The 17,722-nt window shown below is 43.4% G+C and overlaps 2 long non-coding RNA genes across 2 annotated transcripts; both read left to right on the forward strand.

Annotated features, from left to right (window-relative positions):
- Positions 1-892: 892 nt before the first annotated feature.
- On the forward strand, positions 893-1,445 carry LOC310739393. Its single transcript, XR_014537372.1, has 3 exons — positions 893-984; positions 1,062-1,118; positions 1,189-1,445. It is a non-coding gene; the product is annotated as an uncharacterized lncRNA (long non-coding RNA).
- Positions 1,446-6,207: 4,762 nt separating this feature from the next.
- LOC310739389 lies at positions 6,208-8,544 on the forward strand. The gene is made up of 2 exons (XR_014537368.1): positions 6,208-7,578; positions 8,231-8,544. It is a non-coding gene; the product is annotated as an uncharacterized lncRNA (long non-coding RNA).
- Positions 8,545-17,722: the final 9,178 nt, after the last annotated feature.

Below are 17,722 nucleotides of genomic sequence, written 5' to 3' on the forward strand. Positions count from 1 at the left end.
CTTCAGTTAGTTCAGAATGCAGCAGCAAAAGTTCTTACAAGGTCAAGAAAATATGACCACATAACCCCAATCTTATCATCCCTGCACTGGCTTCCTGTTAAGTTTCGAATAGATTTTAAACTACTACTACTTCTTACCTATAAAGCACTAAATGGTTTGGCTCCCATGTATCTCTCCAGTTTTTAACACGCTACAATCCGCCACGCTCCCTGAGATCTCAAAACTCTGGGCTTCTAGTAGTTCCTTGAATAGCAAAGTCCACTAAAGGTGGTAGATCATTCTTACATTTAGCTCCTAAACTCTGGAATAGTCTTCCTGACAGTTTTCGGGGCTCAGACACACTCTCCCAGTTTAAGTACAGATTAAAAACATATATTTTTAGCAAAGCCTACACATAACATACGTCTCAAATTATAACCTTGTGCTCCAGAACATCTGATCACATGCACATTATCAACTTGTGATGTTAATATTATGACCAGCAGCTATGCTAATTCCTCTCCACTGCTTCTCTTTCTCTCCTCATCCCGAAGCATCCTGAGGTTGGCCAGCTCCAATCACGTCCCACCTCATGAAGATTATGGACCTTTGAAGAAGTAGATGCCGAACTCGCAAACATCCCGAACCATCTAGAGACGTACCAGTGGCAATTGGATCCCGCTACATGTGTGGTTTTGACATTGGATCTCCTGGAGTGTTTAAAGGCTCTGGCATGGAGAAGCTGATGCTGGATCTGTGATGATCAAAAATGTTGAGCTCATAAAAATAGGAGCTACTAACTGTAGTAGGACAGTCTAGGTACCGCCCTAGTAAACATGGTTGTCATTTAGGTACCGGCCCTTTAATGTGACTGTCGCCTGAATGACTGGTGTGAAAGCCTATTGGCTGCCGTTCCAGGTATATTTAAGACTCAGTTTATGCCACCTGAGGGTGCATGATCCAATCATTGTCGGTTGTGGGCGTGTGCACGCAGCTTTGCGGGCGGTATGTACCTAGCTGTTTGGCTAACATTGTTGCTAGTGTTTATGCACTATTAAGTGTGTATATTGGTGTGTAGCCAGGTTGTGCTTACGACTGGTGCGACGTTGCTGTTGGGTAAAGGCTGTCTTTCACTCCAGGTAGGTTCATTTCAGTGGATTAATGGTTGTTGCGGTGTGACTCATAACTTATGCTTCGGTCATATTGCAGCCTGTGTATGTGCTGATGGAACACCTGCATATTTACATTTTGTTGATTTTGGAGAAAACTGCGAGTAACTGAACTGGTGTGTTTAGCGATCTACTTCCGGGTATGTATATCTAGTCCTTTGAGCATTATTGGGTTTGTGTCTCTGACTGATTTGCCTTCATTTTTGTTTATTTTAGTGGGGGTGATTGCTCGTGAGCATTTCGTCACTGTGGACTGCAGGGCAAATAAGTTACCCCTTATACAACCTTAAGACTGCACTGTTTTGTTCTACTGCTATAATTCTGTTTGCTCTACTGCTATAATTCTGTTTACGCTGTGACTAATTCTAAATTGTGATTTGATTTGAATCCTGATTTGTTTTTGTTTCTTCTTTTTGGTTTTGTTCTTTTTTGAACTCCTTGTTGAGCCATTGTGACTAGGTTCATTGGCTTTTGGTTCAAACCTAGCAGAGTTCCGGCCTCTCCGTTTGAACCTTTGTGGCCAGCGAATGGTCCATATTTGTCATCCATGGTTTGAACTTGATTTATTATAAATTGTTGACTTGTATGTGTTTTGATTAATGGTGGGGTTTTTTATATACTCTTGTTTGTTTGTTTTATTTCAGGAGCTGAAGGCCTCCAGTGAGGGAAGCTAGCTGCTTTGACCCTGTGGTGGTGGTGTTTCTTTCACAAGTGTTTTTGCTGTGACCATTGCATCTCCCTCACTTAGTGGTTGTGTGTGGTGTGAGTGCGTGTGTTTGTGCGGAGCATACTTGGGTGCATGGTGTTTAAAGATCCTCACTGTGCAGCTAGCCACCCTACTGGTAAGCCTCAGCCGGAAAGTATTTTATTTCCTTCAAATTTTATACCTGTTTGGTCAAGTTTTCTATATTTTAACCAATGATCCTTATTGTACAATAAAAGTAGTTTTTTATTCGTATTCACGTCTCTTGTGTTTAGTGGAAACGAACCTGTGTGCTCTATTTTTGGGTCTAAATTTCCCCGTTTATAGAAACGGGGTGGCGTAGTCTGCATTTTCATCTAGTTATACATTAGTGTTAATTCTTATCACTGTCCCGCCACACTTTGGCGTAGTCGGCAGGGCTCCACATTTGACAGAGACGTGGGTGTGTATATACAGTTTTTGTTCTTTTTTGTTTTTTTCTTTTTTTGAGTATTGTTTATTTCCTTGGTGTGGCAGTAGGACAGCAGTGCACGTCTTGTATTAAACCTAGCCCTTCTTGTGGGTGTACTCTTCACCTTTCATTGGTAAGTGCCTCTATCGTTCAAGTATGAAAGAGGAGTTACAAGAGTTAAGGGAGATGATTGCTCAGTTAAGAGCAGACAATGAGAGGTTGCGTCAGGAGAGTACTCCCCGTGCCCCCAGGTCCCAATGACTTATCATCTACTTCCCCTGGGCCTTCTGTTTTATCACAACCCAGTAATGTAGAGGTCACTAGATCAGAACGATTTGTTTTTGTACCACGAGACAGAAAGTGTCCCGTGGTATGCGTGCCCGTCATCTTTCTGATGCTGACAAGGCGTTCTATCTATTTGACCACTTAGAAGGGGAAGCAAGGGAAGAGATTAAGTACCGCCCAGAGGTAGAGCGTAAAGACCCAGACAAAATTATTTCGGCTTTGCGGGAACTGTATGGTTGCTCGCAGTCATATGTTTCTTTGCAGGAGGCCTTTTTTTCGAGAAGGCAACAAGAGGTTGAGAGCCTGTTGGAGTTCTCCCTCGTCCTGATGGGTCTCCTTGAGCAAGTGAAACAACGATCACCTCATGGTATGCCAAATTCACATGTTTTACTACGGGACCAATTTGTTGAACATGTTTTTGATAGCGCCCTGCGTCGTGAAATAAAGCAGTTGATACGCCGTCAACCTACGTTAACTTTGTTGGAGGTGCGTAGTGAAGCCATTAGATGGGAGCGGGAGGGCATGCCAGGAAGTATAAGGACCAGAAGTCATTCTGTTCCATCAGTTCATGGGCTTCAATATGGAGTACAAGGGGATCCATTTGTTTGGCTGAGTAGGTCATCTGGGAATTCGGAGACTGCTGAATTGAGGGATATGATTAAATGCCAGCAAGCACAGTTGACTAAACTTGCACAAAGTTTTGCCCGTTTACAGGCTCCCTCGTTTCGGGGTCAATTTTCCCGACAGGGACCAGTTATCTGTAGGAGGTGTCAAAAGCCGGGGCATTTTGCCAGAGACTGTGACGAGGAACGTGTCCCTTTTCGCCCTCAGCTTGCCTCACCCTCTATCCCGTCAAGAGCTGGAGGTAGACGGCCTGGCCCCTCAGCAGCGTCGGAAAACTAGCCCCCACCGTGCTTCAGGGCCATAGCACGGGTGGGGAGGTAACTGGCTCAAATGTTTCAAATATGTCACACTTAATGTCATCGTGCCCACACCTTGTTGTTTCAATTGGCGGGGTTCGAGTGCCCTGTCTGGTGGATACTGGCTCCATGGTAACTACAATTACTGAGCGTTGTTTTCGTGAACATTTCGAACCATGGGGCCAGGATCGACTTAAATCGTGCCAGTGGTTGCAGCTTAGAGCCGCTAATGGTCTTGCAATCCCCTATATTGGATATATGGAGTTGAATATCGAACTGTGCGATCAAGTTATTACAGAATGTGGCGTGCTTGTTGTGCGGGATCCTCCTGGTGGCTTGTGTATACAGGTCCCAGGTGTTCTGGGAATGAATGTCCTTAATCGATGTTACCAGGAGCTTTTCGGACAACATGGCCCGGCCTTGTTTGATTCACTCTCAACCATAGATGTTCCAAATTCTGTTTTACAGGCACTGCAACATTGTCGTCGAGTTGATAATCAGTCGCCTGTGGTACGTTCAGGAAGAGTTAGAGTACGAGGGCGGAGACCATGTCGCATCCCAGGTGGCATGATGAGGTTTGTGGCGGCCACTTGTTCCGAGCAATATGCCAAAGGTACTGTTCTTTTTGAACCCCCAGACTCCGGGTTACCAGTTGGTCTGTTGGCTTCTCCTGTACTAGTGCAGGTTACACGAGGTACTGTTTATTTACCTGTGGTAAATGTGGGAACCACTGATGTGTTGCTTTATGCTAACACTGTCCTTGGTACACTGAATAATGTTTGTGTGGTTAGTTTGCCTTCAGGAGTTAGTGAGGTCCGGTCGGTGGCGGCCACAGTGCATTCCCCAGCTGGTGAGGTCATCTCTGGCATTAAAGAACAAATTGATGCACTCGACTTGTCTGTTTTATCAGAAACAGAACAGGGTCAGGTAAGGGACCTACTTTATAGGTTTCAGTCAGTGTTTTCCACTCATGAGGGTGATCTAGGATGTACTGGCCTGATTTCGCAGGATATTCCCCTGCTAGATAACGTTTCCGTCCGGCAGCGGTACAGGCATATACCTCCATCGGAATATGAAGTGGTGAAGTCCCACGTTAATCAGCTGTTGGAGGCTAATGTTATAAGAGAGAGCTGTAGCCCATATGCATCCCCAATTGTTTTGGTTAAAAAGAAAGACGGTAGTCTGCTTATGTGCGTTGACTACCGCCAACTGAACGCAAAGACCCGTAAGGACGCTTTCCCTTTGCCGCGCATCGAGGAGTCGTTGGATTCTTTGACGGGGGCCTGCTGGTTTTCCACAATGGACTTGGCCAGTGGGTACAATCAGGTCCCTGTCACTGAGAGAGACAAGCCCAAGACTGCATTTTGCACTCCTTTTGGATTGTTCGAATGGAACCGTATGCCCTTTGGGCTTTGCAACGCCCCAAGCACGTTCCAGCGTCTAATGGAACGGATGTTTGGGGACCAGCAATGTAGGTCTGTACTTTTGTACCTGGACGACATCATAGTTTTCTCTTCCTCGGTGTCGCAGCAGTTAGAGCGGTTGGAGGTGGTTCTAAGTCGTTTAGAGCATGAGGGTCTGAAAGCTAAATTGGGTAAATGTGCATTTTTCCAACATGAGGTAAAGTATCTGGGACATGTTATCTCAGCTCAGGGAGTATCTACGGACCCCAGTAAAATTGAGGCCGTAGTTAATTGGCAACGCCCCACTAGTGTGCAGGCATTGCGTTCATTTCTAGGCTTTGCAAGCTATTACCGGCGCTTTGTTGAGGGGTTTGCGAAGTTGGCAGCCCCTCTGCATAAGTTGGTAGCTGAATGGGCCACTGCTAAGCCTAGAATACAAACTGGGCAGGGTTTCTCTAGCGCCTGGACTGAGCAGTGTCAGCAGTGTTTTGATGAGCTGAAGAGGAGGTTTACTTCTGCCCCAGTACTTGCCTATGCTGACTTTTCCTTGCCTTTTATCCTGGAGGTAGACGCTAGTCATGGGGGCCTAGGAGCTGTCCTCTCGCAGGAACAAGGAGGTAAGGTACGGCCAATTTCTTATGCTAGCCACAGTCTTAGGCCCACTGAGCGCAATATGTCCAACTATAGCTCCATGAAGTTGGAGTTCTTGGCGCTCAAGTGGGCCTTGACTGAGAAATTTAGGGAGTACTTGTTAGGGCAGAAGTGTGTTGTGTACACGGACAACAACCCTCTCAGCCATCTGACCACTGCAAAGCTTGGGGCTACCGAGCAGTGCTGGGCTGCTCAACTTGCAGCATTTGATTTTAGTATCCGGTATCGGCCAGGGAGGAGTAACCGAAATGCCGATGCCCTTTCCAGGCAGGACCCTGCTAGTTATAGTGAGGTGAGGGGTTTCATGGGTCATCTGTTGGCCTCTAGGCCAAATGAAATCTTGGCCATTAATTTTATACTGCTGGAGCCTCTGGGTTGGAAAATGTCTTGGTGATGACCGATGTCTTCACAAAATACACCTTGGTGGTCCCCACTCGGGATCAGCGAGCCGAAACTGTGGCCTGCATGTTGGTGGGGGAGTGGTTCTATAAGTTTGGTGTCCCTGGACGCATTCATTCTGATCAGGGCCGTAGCTTTGAGTTGTCCTTGATACAACAGCTCTGTAGTCTCTATCAGATTGAGAAATCTCGCACTACCCCTTACAATCCGGCAGGTAATGGGCAGTGCGAACGTTTTAACAGGACCCTGCATAATCTCCTGCGTACCCTGCATCCTTCTCGGAAGGCAGATTGAGTCTCTGCTCTCCCTCAAGTGCTCTTTTGCTATAACACTACCCCTTATCAAGCGACTGGTGGGTCACCCTACTTCTTGATGTTCGGCCAAGAGCCAAGGCTCCCTATCGATTTTTTGTTAGGCAGAAGCCAGGAGATGGTGGCGGGTGGAGTGAATGAGTGGGTGTTGGAGCACCAAACCCGCTTACAGGTGGCCTTCGAGGGGGCTCGAGAACATTTGAAGGTGACTGCCGAGCGTCGCAAGAAGCATCACGACCTGCAAGTTTGTGATACACTATTGGGGGAGGGTCAGCTGGTTTACCTTCGCGATTATGGCATGAGAGGGCGCCATAAGATCCAGGACCTGTGGAGCCCAGTGGTGTATCAGGTTGTGAGAGCGCCGCAGGTAGGTGGGTCAGTATACACAATTGTGGCAGTAGATGATTTGAGTAAGGTAAAACGGGTTCACCGCTCTTTGTTGAAGACCCGTATACAAAGAGATTCTCCTGCCGTCAGTTCCGCAGATGATTCTGTAGTAGTGGGGGTTCCACCATCGGAGGACTCTCCATCTGAGGAGGTCGATCTGTTGGTCTTGGTACCTGAAACTCCACAGGGTGTTGGTGGGTTAACACAAAGGGACAGAGTGTCTTTACCTGCCCCTGTCCCTCAACGCCTAACCGAAAATACTGCCCCTACAACTTTAGTGGCTCCTGGACCATCTGGTGTGGTATCTTCAGATTTGGAGTCCGGTAAGGGAACCCTCACCTGTAAGGCAAGTTCACCATTGTGAACTTGCCTTGCGGCGGACGAGGCGAGCTAACGCTGGTCATAATTCTAATCTGCACCACCTCCCTCAGGCAGTGGAAGCAGAGAGGTGTGATGTTTCTACAATAGCTCCTGTGTCTAATGCTGTTTCTGTTCTTTTCAGGCCCTGGCACTAAGTCATTTCCTGGCCGTAGTGGGGTTTTGTCCACCATCGGCGCGACGATGCAAGAGCCAGGGGTAGATTGTAGTAGGGCAGTCTAGGTACCGCCCTAGTAAACATGGTTGTCATTTAGGTACCGGCCCTTTAATGTGACTGTCGCCTGAATGACTGGTGTGACAGCCTATTGGCTGCCGTTCCAGGTATATTTAAGACTCAGTTTATGCCACCTGAGGGTGCATGATCCAATCATTGTCGGTTGTGGGCGTGTGCACGCAGCTTTGCGGGCGGTATGTACCTAGCTGTTTGGCTAACATTGTTGCTAGTGTTTATGCACTATTAAGTGTGTATATTGGTGTGTAGCCAGGTTGTGCTTAGGACTGGTGCGACGTTGCTGTTGGGTAATGGCTGTCTTTCACTCCAGGTAGGTTAATTTCAGTGGATTAATGGTTGTTGCGGTGTGACTCATAACTTATGCTTCGGTCATATTGCAGCCTGTGTATGTGCTGATGGAACACCTGCATATTTACATTTTGTTGATTTTGGAGAAAACTGCGAGTAACTGAACCGGTGTGTTTAGCGATCTACTTCCAGGTATGTATATCTAGTCCTTTGAGCATTATTGGGTTTGTGTCTCTGACTGATTTGCCTTCATTTTTGTTTATTTTAGTGGGGGTGATTGCTCGTGAGCATTTCGTCACTGTGGACTGTAGGGCAAATAAGTTACCCCTTATACAACCTTAAGACTGCACTGTTTTATTCTACTGCTATAATTCTGTTTATGCTGTGACTAATTCTAAATTGTGATTTGATTTGAATCCTGATTGTTTCTTTGTTTCTCCTTTTTGGTTTTGTTATTTTTTGAACTCTTTGTTGAGCCATTGTGACTAGGTTCATTGGCTTTTGGTTCAAACCTAGCAGAGTTCCAGCCTCTCCATTTGAACCTTTGTGGCCAGCGAATGGTCCATATTTGTCATCCATGGTTTGAACTTGATTCATTATAAATTGTTGACTTGTATGCGTTTTGATTAATGGTGGGGTTTTTTATATACTCTTGTTTGTTTGTTTTATTTCAGGAGCTGAAGGCCTCCAGTGAGGGAAGCTAGCTGCTTTGACCCTGTGGTGGTGGTGTTTCTCTCACAAGTGTTTTTGCTGTGACCATTGCATCTCCCTCACTTAGTGGTTGTGTGTGGTGTGAGTGCGTGTGTTTGTGCGGAGCATACTTGGGTGCATGGTGTTTAAAGATCCTCACTGTGCAGCTAGCCACCCTACTGGTAAGCCTCAGCCGGAAAGTATTTTATTTCCTTCAAATTTTATACCTGTTTGGTCAAGTTTTCTATATTTTAACCAATGATCCTTATTGTACAATAAAAGTAGTTTTTTATTCGTATACACGTCTCTTGTGTTTAGTGGAAACGAACCTGTGTGCTCTATTTTTGGGTCTAAATTTCCCCGTTCATAGAAACGGGGTGGCGTAGTCTGCATTTTCATCTAGTTATACATTAGTGTTAATTCTTATCAATCACCGTCCCGCCACATAACCATATAGACTGTATAAGACTGTAGAAAGAACATTACTTATAATCTTATACTCCAGTACTCATGTTAGTTCTTACTCTCCAGTGTTCTGTATTGTTGAAAGATTTATGATCAAACTGTTGATGTCACCCAAATGAGGATGGGTACCCCTTTTGAGTCTGGTTCCTGTCAAGGTTTCTTCCTCATTACATCTAAGGGAGTTTTACCTTGCCACAGTCACCACAGCTTGCTCATCAGGGATAAATGCACACCGTTTACCTTGACTGTTGATTTCTGTAAAGCTGCTTTGAGACAATGTCTGTTGTGAAAAGCGTTATAGAAATAAACTTGACTTGACTTCATCAGTGTCCAACTTAGCATACACCTCCTCATATGCTTTTTTCTTTGCTTTAGCCACATTCCTCTTCACCCGGTGTCTAGCTACACTGTCCCCTGCCAACACCTTACAGTCTCCAATATCTTTCAGGTTGCATCTCCTACATAGAATATAATCCACCTGTGTCTACCTTCCTCCAATCTTATACGTCATTCTATGCTCCACCTTCTTTTTAAAATACGTATTCACCACTGCTAATTCCATCCTTTTAGCAAAATCGACCACCATCTGCCCTTTCACATTCCTCTCCTTAAGGTCTATTAATATATATTAGACTTGTTTATTCAGCTTGCACATTTCTTAAATCTATCTATCTATCTCTATCTATCTCTATCTATCTATCTAATCATATTATGTGAGGTCCACTTACCAGTGTGACACTAAAACAGGTAAAAGTAATAACTACTTTTTTACTTAAGCACATGTCCGAGTCAAAACTTCTTTACTTTCGCTTGAGTAAAAAGTATAATCAGTACTTCAACTTTTACCCGAGTATTTTAAAACATGAGTATCTGTACTTCTACTTAAATAAAGGATGTGTGTACTTTTGCCACCTCTGACATAATAAAATAAAATTAAATAAAATAAAATTTTATGTCACATACATACAGAGTACAACATGCAGTGAAATGCTTTGTACGATTGTCCTGCATGAGGGAATAGGATGGGGGGGGGGAATAAAACAAGGGAAACATGAAGGCAGATAAATAAAAACAATACACTATGTAAAATATAAAAATATATAAAGATATATATACAAAAAAATAGGAAAAATTTTATATACAGGATATGTTTTTGGATACAGGGTATGCTTATGTACAGTAAACAATAATCACATAAGGTGGTTGATGTGATTGTCCTTAAAGTGACCGTGTGCGGTATGGTGTGGTCTAAAGTGCACTGTTCCGTGCAAGTCCACAGTTAAAGTGACTGTCCAGGGTTTAAAGTGTTGTAGTGCGAAAAGAAAGAAAAATAAAAATATTTGCAGAAGTGTGATGATGGAGAGAGAGTGACCAGCTTTTAGATCCAGTTTTTAGATCCTGGGTGTCTCCTGGTTTAAACTCTGAATGGCCTGCGGTAAGAAGCTCCCCCTCATTCTCTGTGTTCGCTTTCAGGGAGCAGAAGCGTTTCCCTGAACGCAACAAAGAAAAGAGTCCATTGTTGGGATGGCTGAGGTCCTTCATAATCTTCCAAGCTCTGGCCTGGCACCGCGTGCTGTAGATGTCCTGCAGGTTAGAGAGCTCCTTGTGGATAGTACATTCAGCTGACCGTACCACCCTCTGAAGGGCTCGCCTGTCCTACATGGTGCTGTTCCCGAACCAGGAAGTGATGCTACCCGTCAGGACGCTCTCAATGGTGCAGGTGTAGAAATTCTTTAGCACCTGAGAGGGTAGTTTAAAGTCCCTTAAGCGTCTCGGACGGTACAGACGCTGCCGGGCCTTCTTCACCAGGGTGTTGGTATGACAGGACCAAGAAACGTCCTGTGTGATGTGAACACCTAAGTACCGGAAACTGTCCACTCTCTCCACTGGAGTCCCGCTGATGTTTAGCGGTTGGTATGACCACTCCTGCTTCGTGCTGAATTTAATCGATCAACTCCTTAGTCTTGCTGACATTCAGGAGAAGGTTGTTCTCCTGGCACCATCTCTCCAGGTTTTTAACCTCCTGTAGGTAGGCCTTCTCATCATTGTTGGAGATCAGACCCACCACAACAGTGTCGTCAGCAAACTTGATGATAGTGCTGAGGGTGAGGGTGGATGAGGTGTGTTTTCCCACCCGTACGGCTTGTGGTTTGTCAGTCAGAAAGTTAGAGATCCATTGACACAGCGGCTGGCTGAGTCCCAGGACCTCTAACTTAGAGGTGAGTGTGGAGGGAATTATGGTGTTAAATGCTGAACTGTAGTCAACAAACAGCATCTTTGTATAATTTCCATTTCTTTGGTCTAGGTGGCTCATCGTGGTGTGGAGGAGATGAGCAATGGCGTACTCAGTAGAACAGTTCTGACGGTACGCAAACTGTAATGGGTCCAGTGTGTCTGGTAGTGATGCAGTGATAAAGTCTCTCTCCAGTCTCTCAAAGCACTTCATCACTACTGAGGTCAAGGCTATTAACTCTAGTTAAGATAGTCTTTAAGGCAGGCGGGCTGGGGTTTCTTCGGGACAGGAACAATGGTGGACTGTTTGAAACATGAGGGGACAACAGACTGTTCCAGTGAGAAGTTTAATATCTCAGTGAACACTGGTGCTAGCTGGTCAGCGCAAGCTTTTAGAACCTGACCTGTGATGCCATCTGATCCTGCTGCCTTCCTGGTATTCACTCTCTTGAATGCCCTCCTCACGTCATGCTCCGAGATGATGAACGTGTTTACCTCTCCGGCTCTCCCGGCGTGCACGCTGGTTGTGCCACTAGCGCCGCTAGCGTGGTTAGCTGCACCTTCGAAACAAGCGTAAAAGGTGTTTAGCTCGTCTGCCAGAGAAGCGTCCGCATTGACCATTTTAGAAGATGGTGTTCTATAGTCCATGATTGTTCTAAGTCCCTGCCACAGGCTCCTAGAGCCACCATGTTGGAACTGTGACTCTAGTTTCCTCCCGTAGCACCGCTTTGCATCCTTCAACGCTCTGCGAACACTGTAAGAAGCAGCCTTGTACTACTCCATGTCCCCGGTGGCGAGCCCCATGTTGTAGGCAGCAGAGCAGGATCTCAGAGCATTGCGGATGGTTTTATCCACCCACGGCTTCTGGTTGGGAAATGTTCTGATAGTGTTTTTTTGCACCGTATCATCCGCTAGTTTCCCGATGAATCCCACAACCGCTTCCGTAAACATGTTGACTTCATCAGAGCTGCGCCTGAACATGTCCCAGTCTGCATCATCCAAAGCGTCCTGCAGAGCGGCCATCGATTGGTCAGTCCAGCGCGCAACCTCTCTCTGAACCGGAGCTTCCTGTTTCAGCCTTTGTTTGTAAACAGGCATGAGGAAGATGTCGGCATGGTCCGATTTCCCAAACGATGGACGTGATTGTGCCTTGTAGCTGTTTTTAAATGTTGTGTAACAGTGGTCCAGTGTCCTTTCGCCCCTGGTGGGGCAGGTGATGTGCTGATAAAAGTTCGGTAGCGCGCACTTGAGGTTGGCACTGTTGAAATCTAAATTAGCACTTTCCAAGTTTGTAGAATTCGAGTTATATTTATATTAAGTTTGTAATCTTGCATACCATTGTAGATTTATTCATTACTAGAGATTTAAAGCACTTTTGTACGTCGCTCTGGATAAGGGCGTCTGCTAAATGCCAACTTTGAGTTGTCTGACTCGCTGCTGTGCACTCGGGGGCCTCCCACAGTGCAGCTTCCTCGAACCAGCCTGACCTGTGCTTATCCTTGTTCGAGAATTTATTACCGGCTGACCACCGTTTCCCCGACGGACTGACCAGTTCTGGGGATGAGGGCGAGGCAGGCCTTCTCGACGGCTCGGATGACGAGGAGCCCATCCCGTCGTCCGTGGCCCCTCAGGCTCCTTTTGCCCTGCCTCAATCGTTACTTCTGAAGCTTTGTGAATGAGCTGCCGCGCGCCTCAATATCAAATGGCCAGCTCTCCTTAATGCTTCGGATCAGGAGAGAGAGCTTCTGGGACCTCCTCCCAGCCCTAGAAAGCAGCTTCTTCTGAAACACTTATAATCTTGAGGTTAAGGATATGGCCATTCTCGGCATGGGTAACCCCCCAGTCATCGAGCCTTCCATTGCCAGACACCTTAAACCCTCTTAAGGTGAACTGTTAGCCCCACCCAAGCCTGTCTTACCAGGTAAGATGGATTGCTTCTACGCGTCTATTCATCAGGCTTCGTACAAAGCCTTCGTTTTTTTTTTATTTTTTTATAAGAGCTCTTAATGTCTCCTTGCTGTTGTCCGCATATCAGGCTGGACTACAGCTTGATTTGGGACAACAACTGGAGAAAGGTTCGCCATCACCCGATCTCTGGAAGGAGATTGTTACAGTTAACGATCTTGTTCTCCGTAATGCCCGGCAATCTGTCCAAGCGAGCGGCACTCTATGGCTTTATCGGTGGTTGGAGAACATGCACTGTTGCTTAATCTATCTGGTCTTCCCAATAGTGAGAAGCGGCGCATCGCAGGAGCACCGGCTAAGCCTGTATGTGCTCCTCTAAGCTTCATGCTCTGGCTCAAAAGCTGTTGGTATGGAGCAGACGGCATTTTCTGTCGCTACGGGCGACTCACGTGCCGAGCATTCCGAACAGTGATGCAGACCTTTTGTCATGGGGGAACCCACTCAATGAAGAGTGGCACCTCCACCCTCAGATACATTTACATTTGCAGCATTTAGCAGACGCCCTTATCCAGAACAATGTACAAAAGTGCGAGGTGTGATGAGGTCTCTGAGGTAAGATGGTGCCAGTCAAATTCAAGCACTGTATTGTTCTGTAATGTTTGGCAATTATCTCGGTAAATTTTAGATGTTTTGAATTTCAACAAAATGTTTACTTACTTTGAATAATTGAGCTCTCCTCGAATGCAATGCTAATGTAGCTGTTTAATGGATTCCGCTGCACACGTCCATACGCTCTGACTCCGCATCTCCTTCAATTTAATTAGTTGAATCTTTAAACCAATAATTTTTCTTCATTTCCTTTCTGCCCGCAGAACTTATTTGAGTAAGTAAAACTCCCATCTGCATAGACAACAGGACACTGATGCCATCTAGTGTAACAAATTATTAAAAAAAATACAAAAAGTAATAAAAAAGTGTTTTATTAAATAAAACACTATCCCTGTTTTACTTTTAGCATGTTAGAAGCAGGGCCGGTTAGGCTCCACACCTAATCCAGTTCTCTCCATAACTAATATAACCCATAACCCCATAACCAAGTTTGTAGAATTCTAGAGTTATATTTATTTTACGTTTGTTATCTGGCATACCAGTGTAGATTTATTCATTATTAGAGACTCAAAGCACTTTTGTATGTTGCTATGGATAAGGGCGTCTGCTAAATGCCACAAATGTAAATGTAAATGTAATATTTACAAAATTAAAACCAAAACTCAACAGCGCCAATTTTAACTTTAAACTCCTTAAATAATGTTTTTATTGGATCAGATTAGTTGTCAAATAAAATTATATCCTAAATCAATATTAAATAAAATTAAACTTTCATTAGGTGGGCTAAGCCTACACCTGCCCACTGCTGCCACCAGTCCTAGTTAGAAGAGGTTAGATAATGTGATTATTGAACAAACCATTTACACATTAGACACATAGATTGAAAGGAGATTTTCAGGTAACGGCACTCTAAATAGGTGCAAAAGACTAAAAGTTTATAATAAATTCTCAGTCCATCAGGTTTTACAACAGGATGCATGGTAATTCTGTCAATGTTAAAAACTATTTTTTTGGTGTCTTAGGTTTTAAACATATTACAAAGTTTTGAAAAGAACTTTACCAGAGCTATTGTACATATTTGGAAGTGTGTATATATATATATATATATATATATATATATATATATATATATATATATATATATATATATATATATATATATATATACACACACATACATACACACTTCCAAATATGAACACTAGCTCTGGTAAAGATATATTCAATATATTCAATTATATATCAATATATTCAATTATATATACATATATATATATACATATATATATATATATATATATATATATATATATATATATATATATATATATATATATATATATATATATATATATAAATAACACGTTACTGTAACAAAGTTACTTTTAACAGTAACTAATACTGTATTGCGTTACTTTTTTAAATAAAGTAACTCCGTTACCGTTACCGTATGGTGCGTTACCCGTTACTTTTTTAAATGAATTAATTTTGGCTGAAGTGTAGCCTACAGTCTAACCTGTTTACGAGTTTCTCAAAGTGGAAATATGTGTTGTATAGTTTGTGTTGGTCTCACTTTAATAAAATAGTGTTTAAAAATTACTTTGTGATTAAGTCAGTTTTGTGTTTGTATAGACCATAACGCATAAAAGGGCATTAATGGGAACATGTTTACTGATTAAGAATAAATTTTCTTTGGATTTCTTTAATTTTATATTAGAGTGAAGAAAGGACGTTGTGAATAAATGTGTGTTGCGTTAAATTTTTTTTTATTTAGCCCCTTTTATATTTATTTATGTTTAATAAAAATTGTCAAACAGAAATGCAAGTTGCATTAATCATGTGATGATAAAATTAGTGCTGTTTAAATTAATTTGCATTAACGCGTTATTATTGAGTTATTAAAGCATTAGTTTTGACAGCCCTAATATAATCACTGCAGTGAGGAGCTGAACATGAGGCACCAGACAAAGGAATCTGAGTTAAAGTTAGGGCAAAAGTAGGAGCAGGGCACTGTCCAAGGTCCGAGCCTGGAGGAAGTGATAGGACTGGCTCTATTGAGAGCTCTGTCTGTGCTGTCCATTATGCTGCCCTGTATGGGGTTCTCTTCAATTGGAGTCCACTGGGGATGGTCCACATCAAAGGCCTGGAGATCCATAAGTTTACTAGATCTTAGTGCTGCGTTCGACACTATAGATCATGATCTTCTCCTAGATCGCGCACAGAATTACATCGGCATTCAGGGACAGGCATTAAGCTACATAAATCCTACCTGTCCAATCGTTACCATTTCGTAGATTTAAATGGAGAGCTATCCAGGCTAATGCTAGTGAACTATGGTGTGCCACAAGGTTCAGTTCTAGGACCCCTGCTCTTCACAATATACATGCTTCCCTTAAGAATAATTATTAGAAGCCATGGAATTAGCTTCCATTGTTATGCTGATGATACCCAACTATATATCTCATCTAAACCAGGCGATACAGCTCAATTAACTCGGATAACTGAGTGTGTTAAGGAAATAAGAGATTGGATGACCAATAACTTTCTACTTTTCAATTCTGATAAGAGGGAGATTTTGCTCATCGGCTCAAAAACTGAAGCTCCAGCATCTCAACCTAAATTTAGACGGATGTTCTGTAACTACTTAGTTCAACAGTAAAAGACCTGGGAAAAAAAGAACTTATCTTTTAAAAATCATATCAACCAAGTTACAAAAACAGCCTTCTTTCACCTTAGAAATATTTCTAAGCTAAGAAATATGTTGTCTATATCCGATGCAGAGAAGCTCGTCCATGCGTTTATGACCTCCAGAATAGACTACTGTAATGCATTGCTAGGTGGATGTCCTGCGTCATTAATAAACAAGCTTCAGTTAGTTCAGAATGCGGAAGCAAGAGTTCTTACTAAGTCAAGAAAATATGATCACATAACCCCAATCTTATCGTCCCTGCACTGGCTTCCTGTTAAGTTTCGAATAGACTACAAACTACTGCTACTCACTTATAAAGCACTAAATGGTTTGGCTCCCATGTATCTTTACAGTTTTTTAACACGCTACAATCCATCACGCTCCCTGAGATCTCAAAACTCTGGGCTTCTAGTAGTTCCTAGAATAGCAAAATCCACTAAAGGCGGTAGAGCATTTTCACATTTAGCTCCCAAACTTTGGAATAGTCTTCCTGACAGTGTAGATTAAAAACATATCTTTTAAGCAAAGCCTACACATAACATACGTCTCACATCATAACCTTGTGCTCCAGAACATCTGATCACATGCACATTATCAACTTGTGGTGTTAATATCATGAACAGCAGCTATGCTAATTGCTCTCCACTGCTTCTCTTTCTCTCCCCATCCCGAGGCTTCCTGAGGTTTGGCCAGCTCCAGTCACGTCCCACCTTGTGAAGATTATGGACTTTAAAGAAGTAGATGCCGAACTCGCAAACATCCTGAACCATCTAAAAATGTACCAGTGCCAAATGGATCCCACTACATGTGTGGAGTTTTGACATTGGACCTCCTGGAGTGTTTAAAGGCTCTGGCATGGAGAAGCTGTTGCTGGATCTGTGATGATCACAAATGTTGAGCTCAGTAGCTTCTTCTTTTATACCAAAGACTGTAGAAAGAACATTTACTTATAATCTTATACTCCAGTACTCATGTTAGTTCTCACTCTCCAGTGTTCTGTATTGTTGAAAGATTTATGACGAGGATGGGTTCCCCTTTTGAGTCTGGTTCCTCTCAAGGTTTCTTCCTCATAACATCTAAGGGAGTTTTTCCTTGCCACAGTCACCATGGCTTGCTCATCAGGGATAAATGCACACCATTCACCTTGACTGTTGATTTCTGTAAAGCTGCTTTGCGACAATGTCTGTTGTGAAAAGCGCTATATAAATAAACTTGACTTGATTACTGAGCAACACAAGAGCTTTGAGAATGGATTTGGACTGTAGTTAATGTCAACAGTTAACTACAATGTCAACCACAGGTTGGAGTTAATCGGTAGTTAATCACTGCACACCTCAACAATGATGAACTGTAATGAATACCCATTTTGTGCCACCCACGTGAGGATTGGTTCCCATTTAAGTGTGGTTTCCCTAATGGTTTCTTCTTCATGGCATCCCAGACAGTTTTTCCATGCCACATTCGCCACTGGCTTGCTCATTACAGACAAACTTACAATTATAAAGAAAAAACGTATACACACGTGGACAAAATTGTTGGTACCCTTCGGTAAATGAAAGAAAAACTCACAATGGTC

This window comes from Silurus aristotelis, assembly GCF_946808225.1.
Source record: "Silurus aristotelis genome assembly, chromosome: 16".
Classification (NCBI taxonomy): Eukaryota; Metazoa; Chordata; class Actinopteri; order Siluriformes; family Siluridae; genus Silurus; species Silurus aristotelis.